Genomic DNA, 19,586 nt, shown 5'->3' on the forward strand with positions numbered 1-19,586 from the left:
GAGAGGGGTATGCTCGGAGTTTCTCTGCGAGATCGAATCAGAAATGATGAAATCCGCAGGCGAACCAAAGTACGGTTACTTTGGTTCGCCTGCGGAACATAGCCCGAAGAATTGCTAAATTGAAGTGGCAGTGGGCGGGGCACATTGCCCGCAGAACCGACGGCCGCTGGGGCAGAAAGGTTCTCGAGTGGCGACCACGAACCGGAAGACGCAGCGTGGGCAGGCCCCCTACAAGGTGGACCGACGACTTAGAACGAGTCGCGAGAAGCCGTTGGATGCGGGCAGCGCAAGATCGGCCAACGTGAAAATCCTTGGGGGAGGCCTTTGTCCAGCAGTGGACGTCTTTCGGCTGATATGATGATGATGATGATGATGATGATAAGTATATATCTTAGTATATCGTAACTTGCAGCACTTCAAGCGATCTTTGGGAAGATGAACGCTACCGACTGAAATGACGCTCCAATACTCAAAGGAACTATAATCATTTTGAGCAAATACATTTAGAAGACCTCTTTTCAAGACTCAATCCAAGCTAACTAGAACTATGATTAAGTCATTCGTAAATGTAAAAATTTTAATCAGAAACATAAGGTTCAATGGACTCCATTCAAAATTCGCATCAATATTTAAGATAATTTGTGATAAAACCTTGGTATACTTAAGCTCCTTAACGATGTAGGTCGGTATTATAATCAAATTAATTAGTAAAACACGAATACCAAAAACACAGTTTCGTAATAAGCATCTCGATATTTTGCTTTTAGTAAAATTAAAATATATTTGGGTATATTTCTAATTGTTTGTGTTTAATCAGTTAAAATTGAGATACTCAATAGCCTCCAATACAAGTTTAGCCAACGTGCTGGGCCAATGTATTGGGCGACGGCTTGGGCTCTTTTCGTGTATTTTTGTCATTGGCAGCATCAGTGACCATCCAGCTGAACAGTGTTTTGTATCTGATATTGGAGAGATCCGTTCAAAGTGAACACGTTGGAGTCTTATTCAGCTCATTTTTACTCGTCAAAATAAACAGTTTCATGCAATTGTAGAATATATTCAGAGAATAGACTCAACAATTTCAAGACCAAATGTTGTTAATATTTACAAATGGCTGAACGTAAATTTTGTTATGTAATTTAAATTATATGAGTTTTACTTATTCTTATATAATATTGTTGTATTTGCCTATGAAAAGATTTTTGAATAGAATGTAGGTTTTGATGTTTTTTTTTTAATTAAAGATGTAAAACGTCGTTAGTTTGTTCAAGTAAATAAATAAGTGGACAGTTTCTATATCCATCCTTATAAAATGAATGGTCAATTTCGAATGCAAACACAACACGTGAAAACAGTGATATAATCGTGACCTAGAAGACATTGGCCCTACGTTGGCCGAACATACTAGCCCAACATGTACTGGAAATATATAATATATGAGAATTTTTACAACTGAAATTGCTATTTACGTGTTCGTATAGTTTGAAAGCAATTAACGTTAAAGCAAAAGGTGTTTTGTCATTAGCTTGACATTTTCGTATTAACACACGTTGACTTTACCTTATCCTTGGCCTTCTTCAAAGTGATCTTTAAATACCTTCTATCTAAGAGAATGACTTAATATATCTTACATATCAATCAAATATATTAAAGACTTCAGCTGACGGGTAAAGGAGTAAGCACCACTCATGCTTGGGGCTAGAATAATTGATTATTGCGTGGTACAAATTGCGAATACAATAATTGCGAAATAAATAAACAATTAAAAGCAAATATATTATATAATTATACATTATAAATATATATACTTCTTTTCTTCGTCTTGGTAGGTACCATCCACTCATTAGATATTCTACCGCGAAACAGCAGTACTTACTTAGCCAGTGTATTTACAGACACACGGGGTATAACTATATAATAATATATATTAAATAAAAATTAAAAAAAACAATTAATAAAAAAACCGTGACGTTTTCTATTTTCATTTGTATTTAAAATAAAGAGGTTATCGGAAATAGAATCGTTTTTGAATTCAGACCTATATCAAAGGCAACTGTTTCATATTCCTATTTAAGAAAACATTAAAGCGTTTCAAACAAATGATCATAGACATAATTATAACACTTATAATATAAGCATAGACTATTAATATTGAAAATTAATTGGTCCAGTTCGTTTACTTTATTTATTTCCAACAATCTGTTAAAGTTTTGAATAGTTATAAACTTGTCTTCGTAGTTTTAAGATAGGTAATATAATAAGGTTAAAAATGCTCTTTTACTAAATAATTTCAAGCATTATTTTAAGTTTACGAATGGATTAAATGTAAAAGTAACATGATCAATAATCATGTATGCTATAGCTAGTAGTCTTTGTTCTCAATTCAAAATATTTATTTTGTCTAGACGACGCTTCATAGATTTACTAGATCGGATAGATGGCGCTGCTATAAAGTTATTAATTTATTTTATCAGTTCTATATTTTCACGGAGATAGATTATTATTTAAGACGTAGATAAGTCATCCTATATATTAATAAACTTTTAAAGTATATATACTTATTTAGGGATGACTTACGGATCAGAAACTTGATCTTTCACTATGGACCTCATAAGAAGGTTCAAGGTTACTCAAAGAGCATAGCCTTCTCTGGGCTATGCTTGGAGTTTCTCTGCAAGAACGAATCAGAAATTATGAAATCCGCAGGCAAACCAAAGTAACCGACTTAGCCTGCTGAATTGTTAAATTGAAATGGCAATGGTCGGGGCATATTGCTCGCAGAACTGACGGCCGCTGGAGCAGAAAGTTTTTCGAGTGGCGACCACGAAACGGAAGACGCAGCGTGGGTAGGCTCCCTACAAGTTGGACCGACGATATAAAAAGAGCTGTGGGAACCCGTTGGATGCGGGCAGTGCAAGACCGGCCAACATGGAAATCCTTGGGTGAGGCTATTGTCCAGCAGTGGACGTTTTTCGACTGACATGATGATGATATATATTTAGGTATATGGTATAAATAGAAGTTGTTATGATTATTTAATATAATTAATATATTATATACTATATAGACTAATACTAAAGAATATTTCAAGTTATTAAGTCATTACAAGTGAAAAAAACCATATTCTTTACATCCATATAAAGTTAACATTAACAACATTACATTATGCATTTAATTTAACTACTAACACTACTACTATTTAAAAGAAACTACTTATATCTGAATGTAAAATGAATATGCGAACGTTGAAAGTTATTAATAATTTTTAATTAAATTGAAATATTATGCAGCTTAATTTCTTTTCGCAATCTCTTTCGTTGGATTTAACGTATGGGATTATGGAAACTGTCAGTTAATATAACTATTGTATATATAGTATTGTAAATATATAATATGTAACAATGATTTTGGTGATGACCTTGTATGAATCGTAAATACCTTTTAATTCATGGTCGCATCGTTTGTGATGTGATTGGTCCATCTGAAACTATGTTTTCTCAATCACCTATTGTTGCGGCGCTTCACTATCTATCATCGCGGGGTGCGGGGACGCGCCTACCAACTTAACTTCACTTGTCGTCTCGACGCGCGTGCGCGACACACATCAGTTATTATAATTATTTATCATTAATACAAGTATTCAATTTCCAAAGTCTTCGTTATTTTTACCACCACAAAAGCAGCTATCGAAGCTAACAAAATGGTCCTTCGAGCCTACACCTATAGATACAAGCACTGTGAGTAATATAAATCACTTCTTAAAAGCCAAAGAAAACGCCACCATCTAGATGTTGTGAAATAACCATTTGGATCTAGGTCCTTATGCCTGTAATGATCCTAGTTGTTTCTCCTTTTAGACTTGTACATAGGATACAAAGTATTGTCATTTAGCGGCAGGAGACTTGGTAAACATTTACATGTTTTTTAGCTATTACTTAATATTATTTAAATTTTACAGAAAAACTGATTGAAATTGAATAATAAAATTGCTCAAGTTGCGTTCCTAAAGAAATTGAAGAAAAATATATTGCTTTAAAATGTTTTTATAATTAAATATTAGCCACTTTGGTCAATCTTGGAGCTACTGCGTAGGGTATTTGCTCGCTATTTGTAATGATAGTTAAAAACCTTCTAATTTGAGATATATTCGTATTTTGTAATGTTATAAAGTTTTTATTTTTATTTTTTTATAGAAAAGGAAGGCGGACGAGCATATGGACCACCTGATGGTAAGTGGTCACCAACGCTCTTAGACATTGGCATTGTAAGAAATGTCAACCATCGCTTACATATCCAATGCGCCACCAACCTTGGGAACTAAGATTTTATGTCCCTTGTGCCTGTAATTACACTGGCTCACTCACCCTTCAAACCGGAACACAACAATATCAAGTATTGCTGTTTTGCGGTAGAATATCTGATGAGTGGGTGGTACCTACCCAGACGAGCTTGCACAAAGCCCTACCACCAGTGAATTATATAATAATTTATTACTTTACATCGATAAAATTAGGTATGTATCTATTTGGTGTGATTTCAGGATCATAATTATATCAAAAGTAATTGATGAAGATTCCCTACAGGCTTGCTATCTTCTTTAAACCTACGAACGAGATAGTGAAAGTAATATATTTGGATCTATCAAATTACCTTAATTTAGTAATTGTATGCATTGGCATCATCATTATAAATAACTACTGAGACCACTTCATAATATTCGTGAATGTTTTTTTATAAAATCTCGACGAACACTTAGCGATACTGAGCCCGCGGTCAAGTTTGTTAAGCATCACACTTTGCTTTGAAAAACTAATTAAGGCTACTTTTGTACATTTTTCCTTAGCAATTTGTGTTGCTGACAGGAAATGAAAACAGTTTTCAAAAAGCGTTTACATTATAATTAATGAATTTTTTTAATTCATGAAACGTTTTTCAGTAAAAAAAAAAAGTATTTTAAATTGTTTTCCAGCTCATAAGTTATGCGGGCATAAGGCTGATACATATCTTGACAACGCTCAGCGGGTAATTAAATTTGTTTGTTTGGTCAAAGGGTTGTAACGGTAGTGTTGAATAAATGATGTCGCGTCAACGCAGATTATTTACAAGCAAAACTGTTTAGGTTATCTTAATACAATCAATTAAGTGTGATGAATGAATTTTTAATACAATCAATTTAAAAAAAAATAGAAAGCTTATAAGTAACTACTATAAGTAACTTAGTTTATAAAACGTTTAATTTTAAAATATAATCAAAATATTAAAGTACTTATTCCGTTTAACTTTATTGCATATAAAATTGTATCATTTAACAGTAATTAAAAAATAGTCTTTTCAATTTATTTTATCGTTTACATAATATCGTTAAATACTTTGGAACCGCTATGTATAACTAAGAAACTTAACAACACTCTTCAAACTTGAGTATAAACTTTCTAATAATAAAGCGAGTTTTACAATAGTTTATATAGATCTAACACAAAATCAATTTAAATATTGACTTAATAGCTTAAGAATCGTTGAATAATTTTGAATTATTTAATAAAATATACACGAGACAATGATTTAAGTGAGTAAGTAAATTATAAAATAGTATATTAGCGTCTTCCGTTTTTAAATGTGATAAGACACGGTCCCACTACCAGATATTAAGCATGGCCTTCCGCAGAGTGCTCGGATCACAAACAAATCTTCATCTTTTGTAGTGGATCTGGGTTAAAAAATTACGCAGCCCATCTGATGTAATTGTGCGATTGTGATGAAAATTAGAAGAGTTTGAACAAACATTGGACTGTTTTAATTATAAGTAATAAGATAATATGATGTTGTAAATAGCTCCAAAGGTAAGTTGAATAATTGAGAAAAAATAAATTTGTGAATTATATAAAAAAAGAAAAAACCGAGATGGCCTAGTGGTTAGAACGCGTGAATCTTAACCGATGATCGTGGGTTCAAGCCCGGGCAAGCACCACTGAATTTTCATGTGCTTAATTTGTGTTTATAATTCATCTCGTGCTTGACGGTAAACATTGTGAGGAAACTTGCATGTGTCTAATTTCCTAGAAATTCTGTCACATGTCCATCCTAAAGCGAAGAGGAGGCCTTAGTCCTAGTCCTCAGCAGTGGGACATTAACAGGCTGTTACTCTACTGTACTGTAAATTAAAAATCATACATTAAACAAACGATAAAAAATGTTGACAATAGTGTACATAGATTTTCATATTTGAATATAATTATATATTTTACAAAAGCATTGAATACCTGTCAAGGTTTTATTTTAAATAAACTTTCCTATAACAACAAACTCGAAACTTAAAACGGACAATGATTGTGAATTGTAAGAAAATTTACAATAGCATTTCACCGTTAGTCGGTTTTCATCATTTCACGAGTGAGATACGAAGTGAGTTCTCAAATAATATCAAGGTCGTGCCGAAGTTCTGGTTTGAAGGGTCAGTGTGCCAGTGTAATCACAGTTACAAAAGACAAACGATTTTAGAAGGTTGCCAGCGCACTTGCGAAAAATACTTCTGTGGCATTTCCTTTTCTAATTTTTTAAGTATTTTTAAGCTCGAAAGGAAAGATACACTTAATTGTAAATCTATCGGCAAGCAACAACCTGCAAGCCTGCTTGTGTAATTACAGGTACTTGGAAATGACAAATAGAACCTCACAGTTGGCAACGGAACAGCAATGCTGGATACACTAATACCTTCTGTAACTGCAGCAACGAGACCGTAACGTTTGATGATATATTCAGTGTTAACTACAAATTACTTGTGATAGGGCTTTGTGCAAGCACGTCTGCGTACCGATACCTACCACCTACTAATCAGATATTCTGCCACCAAACAAAAATACTTACTATTGTTGTGTTACGGTTTGAAGGGTGAGTGAGCCAATGTAAATATAAGCATAAGGGAGCACGTCTTAGTTTCCAAAGTTGGTAGCACATTGGCGATGAAATAGTTAATATGTCTTACAGCGCCAGGGTTTATGGGCTTTATAAGATATTAATTTCTCTGAAAAGAGTTTATAAGATAGTATTTTCGTTATTATTAATCTTGCATTTTTATTATACCAAAGTGTTAATTAAAATAAAATAAAGTCTAAAACCTAAAAATTTTAACTACTACTACTAAATAGTCTTTATGGGTGTGGTACACAAGGAAAAAAACATATATTGTAGACTACTCAGAAGTATGTAGATCAAATTTTTATTATTCCAAGTTAGTCCTTCCTTACATACCAAATGCTTGACTCGATTTTAAAAATAAAAAAAAGATTTGTTTATTTGAGACCTTACCCCATACGGCGCTTGTATATTTATTTCAAAAATTATGTCAGTAAAGGTTAAAATAAACAATTCAATGAGAACAAATTGATTATGTATATATTATATATGTGGGAAGCTTGAAATCAATTCGAATCCAATCGGATCGACATTTTCTAAATCAGAAGAAATGTTCGCGTTTGCCATTTAAGGCGTTAAAATATCAAATTGATCCCGTAACCGCTTAAAAGTCATAAGTAAAATTGAAGTAAAGTAATATAAATGAAGATGTTAATTTGCGTGTTCACGACGCCTAATGTCTAATCCGTCCTCCGAGCGCCTCTTTGCGACATGGTGACAGTATTTTTCTAGTAATGAGCGCGTAAAATTTTATATAAAATATCGGGAAATTGTAACTGTTAATGTAAAAAATATAAGATACTGAACAAAAATATTGTATTATTCACGGTAAACAGTTCGTTCTTTGCATTGTGGAACTTTATTTTTAGCTTTAAGCTTTTGTAGACTTGAAAATTTATTTCAATAATTTCTTTTATTTTTCTGCTAGAGGAAACAGTTAAAATTATTGCTACTAGCCGCTAATATTGATTGACATGACATTGATAATATTTTACTAAATTATACCAAGAACAAAGGAAGGAATAAAAAATAAAGTACTTAAAGGCAAAATACATTTTTTTGGTGATGTAAGAAGTATTAACCATTGTTTACATAGCCAATGTGCCACCAACCTTGGGAACGAAGACCTTATGTTTTTCGTGCCTGTACACTGTCTCACTCACTCTTCAAACCCGAACGCAAAAATACTAAGTATGTCTGCTTGGCGTGAGAATATCTGATGAGTGGGTGATACATGCCCAGAAGGGCTTGCACAAAGCCTTAAAAAAACTGGTAAAAGGTTCCTGGATGGTTCGAAGACACAATTGGATTCGATAGGAAACTGCTGTCGGAAATAAAAAAAAAATGTATGAATTGATTGAAAAAATTGTAAATTATTAGAAATATAGAACACTTTGACATTCTTTCATCATTTCCCACAGTTGGGCTAAGGTCCTAATTCCTTTTAGGTAGAAGGCTTAGATCTTATTTCGCTACGCTTCTATATCAGATACACGTGTAGAAGATTTTCAGTAACATTCTTTAAAGATGTATTTCTTAGACGTCAAGCCTAATAAAAAAAAACCTACATTCTATAATAGAATGTGGCTAAATATTGTTATGTTTACTGGTGGTAGAGCTTTGCACAAGCTCGTCTGGGTAGGTACCACTCAATCATCAGATATTCTACCGCAAAACAGCAGTATTTGGTATTGTTGTGTTCCGTCTTCTTTCGTCGCCCTCTGTCCGCCTTCCTATTCTATTAAAAAAAAAACAATTGTGAAGATAGTTAAATAAAAAAACAATAAACTAAAATATATTGAATACATTTAATATTTTAGAATTCAAATGGCTTAAATTGTTTTGCTATATAAATTGTATACATTAATTTATATACGTCAGTAATTTTACTGGTGGTAGGGCTTTGTGCAAGCCCGTCTGGGTAGGTACCACCCACTCATCAGATATTCTACCGCAAAACAGCAATACTTGATATTATTGTGTTCCGGTTTGAAGGGTGAGTGAGCCAGTGTAATTACAGGCACAAGGGACATAAAATCTTAGTTCCCAAGGTTGGTGGCGCATTGGCTATAAGCGATGGTTGACATTTCTTACAATGCCAATGTCTAAGGGCGTTTGGTGACCACTTACCATCAGGTGGCCCATATGCTCGTCCACCTTCCTATTCTATAAAAAAAAAAAAAACTTCTTTTGATTTGAACTTGATTTTCAAAAGAAGATTTCAATCGATTTTATTATCCTTCTAGTTATTTATTTTTAGATAAACCCATTGCTTTCAGTCAGACCGAAAACAGGATGGTTAATTCATTAGCCGCTTTTAGATTTGCTAGTTCTACAAACTGGTCTAAAAGCTTTTTAAAGTAATCGATTAGTTTCAAAAATAAATTACATAATTATGTGTCTTGATAAGTACTTCATACTGATAAATTTACCAGAATAAATTGAAGAGCTTTTCAGTACCTGATGCCTGTAAGATGAAACAAATAATAATACAAATAAACAGACCACTATATAACAAAATATGAAGATCAAAAATATTCACCATAAGCGGGTATCGAATCAGTGTTGCGTAGCTCAAAAACAAATTACATTGACCACTGAGCCAATCAAGAGGATCATAGTGATAATTGTAAAACGGAATATTGAACCAATTACATTTTGTATTTTACATTTTATAACTCTCATACACATATTAAGAGCAAATACGTGTTTTTGCTGTATAAAATAAATAATCGCGGCAAACCTTCACGGCAGACTGACGTTGATGTTAGTATATAAAACTATGTATTTGATCCATTCTCTTGTCTATTAACAAAATTAGTCCAAACCGGTATTCAGTGTTCCATAAATACTTTGCAAAAAGAACTTTTTGATGTTGTTCGTGGATCTGCTTTTCTATTCGTATCCATTTAGAAATGGAATCTTTTGAAATTGTCAAATGTTTATTTATAAAGCTGGTGTATTTAACAAATAAATAACATGAAACATTTTTGGCAAATTTAGGAAATTAATTTAAATTTTCAATAAAGTTTTGTATAGTCTTGAAATCATTGATATTTGTTAACTATGACATAAGTCACAAGAATACTTGCATGTTTTTACATAACTAATTTGAAGTTGGAATTAATAAAATATACCGTATATACAATATATATACCATATATACAGTAACAGTAACAGCCTGTAAATGTCCCACTGCTGGGCTAAGGCCTCCTCTCCCTTTTTGAGGAGAAGGTTTGGAGCTTATTCCACCACGCTGCTCCAGTGCGGGTTGGTGGAATACACATGTGGCAGAATTTCGATGAAATTAGACACATGCAGGTTTCCTCACGATGTTTTCCTTCACCGAAAAGCACGAGATGAATTATAAACAGAAATTAAGCACATGAGGTGCTTGCCCGGGTTTGAACCCACGTTCATCGGTTAAGATTCACGCGTTCTTACCACTGGGCCACCTCGACCTATATATATACCGACGCGTAATTAGTATAAAGAAAATAATTTAGTAAGTGTAGACAATATATTTTTAAACCATTTCGCATCAATAAAATAGCGAATCGCCACGATGCAAATTCGCAACATAAACAGCTTACACTTCAATAATTGCTGTGATGCGATTTCGTGCGGCAAGCCGTCTCACTGCCCTGGTTTGGATAGAAATATTTACATCACCTACGAGTCAATTCAAAAGTTTTTGATATGCGTCGTGCGTATTCGCCCATGTTTCGGCCCTAAAACTTAGAGCTTACAAAATACAATTCTTGCATTTATTTCACATCCATATTTTATTGATAACGCTCTTTTAGCATTATGGACCATACACTACTTTAAATTCTATGCAATAACAAATAAAGAAGGTTTTTAATTATTTTTTAGTTATAAACAGCTATGAAGATAAATTGGATCTAATAAAATAGTTTGTATTTTATGAAACATTTTCCATGTTTTTAAATATAAAATATTTCTCATGATATTTAATATACTTCAAAGTCACAAAATATCAAAGGCGAGAAAATGTCAATTTTCCAAGACTAGAATTAAGCACTTGAATAAAATGTATTATGAAATAGCTGTATTTTGAAGTAAGAAATAACTAAAATAATTTTTATGATATTTTTAGTTATATTTTTCTTGAAAACGAATGCAGCTAAAACTCCATTTTTTTAAGAATAGGCAGTACTAATAAATGGGCCTCAATATTTAGTGTCTAAAGATGTTGGTACCGTAAGAAATATTAAAAATTCCTTAATTCACCAATGCGCCAACAACCTTGAGAACTAAGATGTTATATTCCTTGTGTTTGTAGTTTTACTCGCTCACTTTTCCAATCGAAACACAAAAATACATAATATTGCTGTTTGGCGATAGATTAATGTTTGGGTGATACCTACCCAGAGGTGCTTTATCAAAATCAATCTTATCTTAAAGAAAGTTAATGTCCATATCTTTATTAAAATTACAAATTGAAAGGAATATTTACGTATAGTCCCGATTTAAAATATTACAGAATGATACACACACATTAATTATAACTTTTACTATCAATAAAATATGTTTAAATATTAATAATAATTAAAAATATTTTAAGCTTTTTGATATTAAGAATTTATTATTGATATTTAAGGTTAAAAATGAAAAACAATTTATATGGTAAATTAGGTATACGATAGAAAATATGCACATTTCTAGCGAAATCACTCACATCACATACGTTCAATCAACCAATGCGTTAACCGGTTTTAAAATAAATATAATTCGTCTCATCTTGTAAACACAAACTGTATTGTTTGTAGTACAAGATAAATATAATCAAAGTTTGTACAACATTAATATTCATCTGCGCTGTATGTCACAAGAGGTCGTGCCGTATCGCTGTGCCATCTGACCTGAGGGCGCTTCTCGGACAAGTGACGCCCTGCTTCTAATAAATCACTGAGTATCATTAGCTATACAACTATCTACGTGAAAGATACTCAAATATTACTTTATGATATAATATTTTTTATACACTTTCAAGTACTCGTATTCAAGAATCTCACTTTATGTGGCAGAAGTTTATAACCGTGGATTCGTCGGCGTGGACGTTTGATTTTTACAAATCGTTATTCCTGTGCTGTCCTTATTGGGAAGGACGTAAAATATTTTATCTAAGCGTTATATAAAGTAAAATAATGTTTTACTGTAATATTATTTACATTTCATATCTCACTTTGAATAATCAGGAATTATAATGCTACTGTTATCAAAATTCCCAAAAATATTGAATTAGATGTTGAATATTAACTCTATATAAAAATTTGAAACATCCACTGTCCGCTAATAAAATTGGCTCATTTTATAAACAAATTCTTTGGATTTGTCAAAATAACTTTATGATTTCAGATTAAAGGAACTTCTTGTTAACATTATAAGGCTTATGTTCGTAATTTAATTGGAATTCTGAAGTGAAATTTCACGGATGACTTTCGCTAATGTATTTACATTAGATATTTTAGATAGTTATGTCAATAAAACCGCGATCAAAGTTTAAGGGAAACATTTTGAGGGAATCATTGTTTAATTATTACTAACAGCAATGGGACTAAAAAAAGATGTACTGATTAATGTTACGTGTAAAATACAATGTCCCTAATCTTTTTAACAAATATTAATATTACCCATTATATTATTGGCACATAGTATCTATCAGTCAATTTAGGAAAACACTAGTAAAATCTTAAAATTTTAGTTTGTTGTTGACTGGAAATACACAAACGCACATTAAAATAAACTCATTCAAAATAATAGAATACGTTAATGGCATGGACGTCAATGGACTTTATTTAAAGAAAAAAAAAACGATTTTAACAAATCACATGAATGATGAGCTAATGAGCCTTCATTAGAAGGCTATCTAGAATGTACTCGCTTTATATAATGTCACGAATGAGAGATGTATTTTAAATGTTATCGTTATAAAATTTTTAATGATCCAGATGCGTCATCATTATTCCGCAATTAATTTGACAAAATAATTTTATTTTTAATAATTTTTAAAATAATAGCGTTTTTTAATTAATTATTGTTCAATCTTCCTTTTAAGTAAGCTTAATGTTTGTGAAATGTTAATTGTGTCCGTTCGCAATTTGTTTGACTTAACCCTGAACACGGAAATACGTGATATAATTGTTTATAAGTATAAATAGATGAGAGATAACTGCGCCGAGATGTAATATGTAAGCCTGTTACCAGCCAGTATTCACACTCATAATGGTCCATCAACCCTAGGATCTAAGTCTGCATATCTTGTGCCTGATTGTTTGATTTAGCCTTCAACTCCGAATACAGAAATACATTGTATAATTGTTTCTAGATAAAAACGCATGACGGTATAACCGCAACGATTAGGGTTTTATTTAATAATTACCAGCTAGTGATATAGAATAAAACAATTTAGGACACGGAATGTATAAAATGTAACGTAAGGTGCAACGAAAATTGCAGCAATAAAAATTGTTCACTTTCATACTCATACATACATACTTTTCGTGATTCTTATGAATTGCAGCACATAAAACATATTGCGGAATGAATGTTGTCGCCTAGAACAGTCTCTGAAAGATTTTTTTTTTAATCTCATATATTTATTTCATCATGACAAAAAACACAGGGCATACAATTATTAATTAAAACTTTTCAAATTTATATTCGAAAATAATTTATATATTAAAACGAGATGTGAAAGTTTTTCAATCACCAATAATTACAATTATAATAATAATAATTATTATTGATTTAATTGATAAGTATTATGTTAAACACAATAATATTAAGTCACAAAAAAGTTCAGGTTTCACGGGTAGTTACTGTGCACTTGAAATAACGTTGTTTAAATAAAATAAATGACAGTTATGTCAGACAAAGTATAATAAAAATATACAATAATAATAATAACATATAAAAACAAAACACTTTAACTTTACAAGCTAGGATTTAACTTTAAACATTAATTTAATATTATATATTCTTAATACATATTTGGCTTATTTCTAATATCGCTATATACTTTCGCTTATATACAATTATAGTAAGTACCAGTGCCTAATGACTCGGCTAGAAGTTCAAGCAATTTCTTAAGACGTAATCGCAACGCCAACCGCAGATTTTAAGATATTATATCTCTTGTACCTGTAATCATACTGATCCAGCGATCATATTTCAAACCGAAGCAGAAATACAAAGTATAGCTGTTAGGTGATAGAACAAATGAATGGGTGGTACCCAATTATTATTAATTAGCAATTATTTATTAGCGGACACGAAACTCTACTACCAGTATAATTTACCATTACCCGCAACGTAGGTATGACACAATTTTTTATATCGAACACGAAAAAAAATGTTTTCCATTTAAGAACGAAATTAAAACGTATGTAGATAGAAAATACTACTGTGATAATGTAATACGGAACGGATGAATAAAGTCGACCGCTCCGTCGCCACTCTAAGTACTTTCATCATAAGAAATCCAATTTAACTTTGTCGCTGAACAGAATGTTCCAATAGAAATAATTTTGTCAAGCACCCCCAACAGCTGTACAATTCAATCAGAGGGACTTCTGTTTTATCCGTCTATTTTAAGTCGTAATCTTAGTTAATTTTTCGTACACCGTTAACACCTGCCGAATGTTTTGTTTATTAATTTTTTTAATATTCATAATTATTTGATGAAATAACTTTTGTTTGATTTGATGAAATAACTAATTACAGGTTAATTTTTAAGTCATTTTTAAAAACGAATTATGTGCCAAATTCCTTTATATATATAGTTTGTAAGGAATATAATACTAAATTTTCTAGTATAGATCGATATATTTACGGAAAGTTGTGTTAGAGCCTATTCAAACCTAGTTCTTTTTTAAACTCCCCCTTCTCTCATGATTTTTTTATTTTTATTAGTTTGTTCTGCTCTAATTACTTTAGATATGAGTGTTAACTTGACTGGTATATGTGCTAATGTTAATACTATAGTTTTAAGAGTGAATGTACTGTTTGTTTCCCAAATAAAAAAAATCTTGTATATATGTACACGTTTTAGTATTTCAGTTTAATTGTTTGTGTTTGTTTTAATGAATTATATACGTTAAATATGCTATTCATTTGTTGATTTACTGACCGATTTCGGCCGCTTTGGCCATTATCAGGGGAGACTTGCCAACTGCGTAGGACATATTATAGTGCACAAGTATGTGCAATAACCCATATGCGCTCTGTTTTTCCTTATTCCCATATTCCGATGGGACGGCAAATCTAACACGATTTGAAAAGCACAGACACAGGACAATATATTATCCATAAACTATAAACTAAAATAATATGAAAGTTAGAGATAAACAAAACTTACCTTTTTTATAAAATAGGTAGGCGGACGAGCATATGGTCACCACCGCCCATAGAATTAGCATTGTAAGAAATGTTAACTATCGCCAATGTGCCACCAACCTTGTAAACTAAGATGTTATGTCCTTTTTACCCGTAATTAAACTGGCTTACTTACTATTCGAACCGGAACACCACAATATTAAGTACTGTTTTTTTGCGGTAGAATATCTGATGAGTGGGTCATACCTATCCAGACAAGTTTGCACAAAGCCACCACCACCTACCACCACCATTAAAAAACCGCTGCCGCTTACTACTTTATAATATTAATAGCTTGAGAGCACAACCGAATTCGTTACCATTACAGAAATCTAATTTCTAGGTAATTAACATAGGGTTCTTAATTGTGTATTGACCTGAATTTCATTCATATTGGTAGTACCTAGTTCCGCAGTTTTACTGGCTGTGTAGACGTGACTATTATACTGCAGGTGTTCCTTACATGGCCAATAGCTATATAGTTATACTGCTCTTCGGGACACGTTCGACAAAATCATATTTTACGTGATTCTATTCTCCGGTAATGCTGTGACAGGTTGATATTTCTTCTTTTTCCAGGTCAGGCGAGTTCGTTATATTTTTCACAATTTTCTTATCTTTATCTATTACTAGCTATCCGACCAAACTGTAATAGAAAATCAAGACTTTAGTTGATAAACTTATTATTTTAATAATAATATAATAAATATTATTTCGAATAATCTATCCTTTCAGAAGCAACCATAAAAGATTAATTTGTTTTTATACTGTGCAAGTATCAAAGCTTTTTGTTTATGCATATTTCAATTAAAAAAATTAAAATTAAATCAATTTTACTATCTCTCATATTATGTACCAATAAATGTTATTTTGTGATTGAATAGTTAACCAAAACTTCTGCTTCCGAATGTCAAATGAATATTGGAACAAATAGAGAAATCAGTGTTTAACTAAATACCCGGTTGAATCATTTATAAAAAAGGCAGCAAGACAAGTTAAAATATCAAAATTATTAGTAAAAAATTCATACAATGTTAATAGCAAAATTAATGACAGGACACCTTCTGCAACAATCTATCTTCATTAAAAAAAAAATATAAGCTAGAGCAAGAGATGTATGAAATTGCTTAAAGTATTTCAAGGAAAAATAATCCAATGTTTATTTTTAATATCATATGTTATGTCATAGACTGAGCCTTATTTTATAATTACTATTGTTGCCAAATTTGTTATGCTGTTTTAATTTAATAGAATTAAGATTTTACTGGATTTATTGAAAGTTTAAAATTTTTATTGAAAGTTACTTACTTACTTTAATACTTTTATTGTACATCACACCACAAAGAGAAAAATACAAAACATGTATATTGCCTAAATAAATGTACAATTATGGTGACCTTATCGCTACACAGCGATCTCTTCCAGGTAACCAAGTGTAAGTAATTACAGATAGGATAAGGGGTAGGTGGTGGTATGAATAAAATAATATTAATTTTTAATTAAAACAAAACCAATTATTAAATGTAAATATAAAATACACATACTATACATATATCCATAAATAAATTATATTATCAGTACACACAAAATTATAAGTATATGATATAAATTTACTGGTGGTAGGGCTTTGTGCAAGCTCGTCTGGGTAGGTACCACCCACTCATCAGATATTCTACCGCAAAACAGCAATACTTGATATTGTTGTGTTCCGGTTTGAAGGGTGAGTGAGCCAGTGTAATTACAGGCACAAGGGACATAAAATCTTAGTTCCCAAGGTTGGTGGCGCATTATCTATAAGCAATGGTTGACATTTCTTACAATGCCAATGTCTAAGGGCGTTTGGTGACCACTTACCATAAGGTGGCCCATATGCTCGTCCACCTTCGTATTCTATAAAAAAAATACATACTATATACAGCAACAACAAATAAAACGATAAGTCGTCAAACATAACAAAAAAGAAAAAAGAAAAGCAATAATACAAGAAATACTGAAATAAAAGAAATTATTGGTGATAAGGCATCTGAGACAAAAAGTGATCTTTCACAAGTTTTTTAAAAATATTTATAGATTTGGCCTCCCGAATATTTATAGGAAGATCGTTCCAGAGTTTAACAGCCTGAATTGTAAAAGAATTATTATAAAATAATTATTTATGTTCGGGCACCTTTTAAAATCCATCTCTTCAGAGAACGAACTACTTCTCCAGGATTTCCTAAAAATAAAAATTTCTCCTTCAAGTAAGGGGGAGTATAAGGGTGAAATAACACGCAGTACAGAATAGACAGGATGTGCATATTCCGGCGAAGTCGAATGGGTAACCAATTAAGACGAGAACGAAATAGTGAAATGTGGTCATATTTGCGTAATCCAAATATAAACCAAATAAATGTATTTTGAAGTTTCTCAAGCTTAGTTAATTGGTCTTCGGTTAAGTCAACAAAGCTTGCGTCAGCATAATCAAGGATAGGAAGGAGTAGAGTCTGTGCGAGCATAAATTTAGTAGGAATTGGAAGAAAATGTCGAAGACGACGCAAAGACCTCAGCGTAACAAACACCTTCCTGCTGATCTCATTTACATGGCGAGTCCAGCTAAGAGTATTATCAAGGAAAACTCCCAAGTTTTTAACACAATCTCAATAAGGGATGACAATATTGTCAAACATTATTGATGACAAGGTAGACCAGTCAACTTTAGATAATTGTTTCCGGCTGCCAATTATTATGGCTTGAGATTTGATAGGGTTAACATTAAGACCAAAAGATTTTCTCCACTCAAGAATGGTATTGAGGTCGTTATTCATCCTTGCGATAGCCAACGGTAGATTCTCCAAAGTCGACTGGATGTAAATCTGGACATCGTCTGCATACATGTGGTAGAGAGAGGATAGGTTATGAGTAATCGAATTGATGAAAATAGAGAAGAGTAACGGAGACAACACGCCCCCCTGCGGTACGCCAGCAGAAATATCGCGCCATGATGAGTAAGTAATTACAGATACATCAGTGCGAATACGCTGCCGACGACCACGAAGGTAACTGTTAAACAAGTCAATGACTGCAGGAGATACATTAAGAGAATGCAGCAGACTAAGTAGGACATCAAAATCAACCCTATTAAAAGCATTGCTGAAATCCAACAAAGTCATAATGGTGAGTTGCTTATTGTCCATCATCATCATCATCACCCTTTTCGCGTTTAATGCTGAACATAGGTCTCTCCAATGGCATGCCACTGAGCTCGATTTTCAGCTCTTAATCTCCAACCGCTGCCAGCCACCTTGCGTATATCGTCACTCCACCTAGCTGGAGGGCGTCCTACGCTACGTTTGCCAAGGCGTGGTCTCCACTCCAGAACGCGTCTACTCCAACGGTCGTCGGTTCTGCGACATATGTGTCCAGCCCACTGCCACTTCAGCTTACTAATCCTTTGGGCTATGTCGATAACCTTGGTTCTCTGTCGGATCACCACATTTGGGATTCGATCCTTCAGAGAAACTCCGAGCACAGCCCTCTCCATAGCTCGCTGAGCGACCTTAAAATGGTGGACCAAACGCACTGTCAGTGTTCACGTCTCGGCTCCGTAGGTCATAACCGGTAAGACGCACTCGTTGAAGACTTTTGTCTTCAAGCATTGCGGTATTCGTGACGAAAAGACTTGACCGAGTTTTCTATACGCTGCTCAGCCCAGCTGTACTCTTCTTCGTGCTTCCCCCTCGAAGTTGTTTCGACCCAACTGCAAAGTTTGCCCAAGGTACACATACTCCTGAACAACTTCGAGAGGAACTCCGTTAAGAGCTATTGGTTCTGGACTGACGTGTTCGGTGAACATTATCTTGGTTTTTTCAAAGTTTATCCGGAGAGCAATTCGAGCAGAAGAATCAGCCAGGCTGCTCATTATATATTGCGTGTCCTGCACGGCTTCTGCCACGATGACGATATCGTCTGCAAATCTCAAGTGCGAAAGGTACTCGCCGTTTATGTTTATGCCCCGCCCCTCCCTGTGCAGCGTCTTGAACATATCCTCTAATGCACTATGTCCAGGGCGAAAGCCAGATTGGCAGGGATTGAGCAAATTGTTCTTGTTTAGGAAGAGATTTAATGAAAGTGAATTAGTTTTTCAAGAACTTTCGAAAGGAAAGGTAAAATAGAGAAAGGACGAAAATCAGAAAAGGAAACAGGGTTAGCTTTCTTTGGAAGAGGTATAACTTTAGCGCTCTTCCAAGCTTCTGGAAATATACAGCAAGAGACACATTCATTTAGAATATGTGTGA

Source organism: Nymphalis io, chromosome 19 (assembly GCF_905147045.1).
Source record: "Nymphalis io chromosome 19, ilAglIoxx1.1, whole genome shotgun sequence".
Lineage (NCBI taxonomy): Eukaryota > Metazoa > Arthropoda > Insecta > Lepidoptera > Nymphalidae > Nymphalis > Nymphalis io.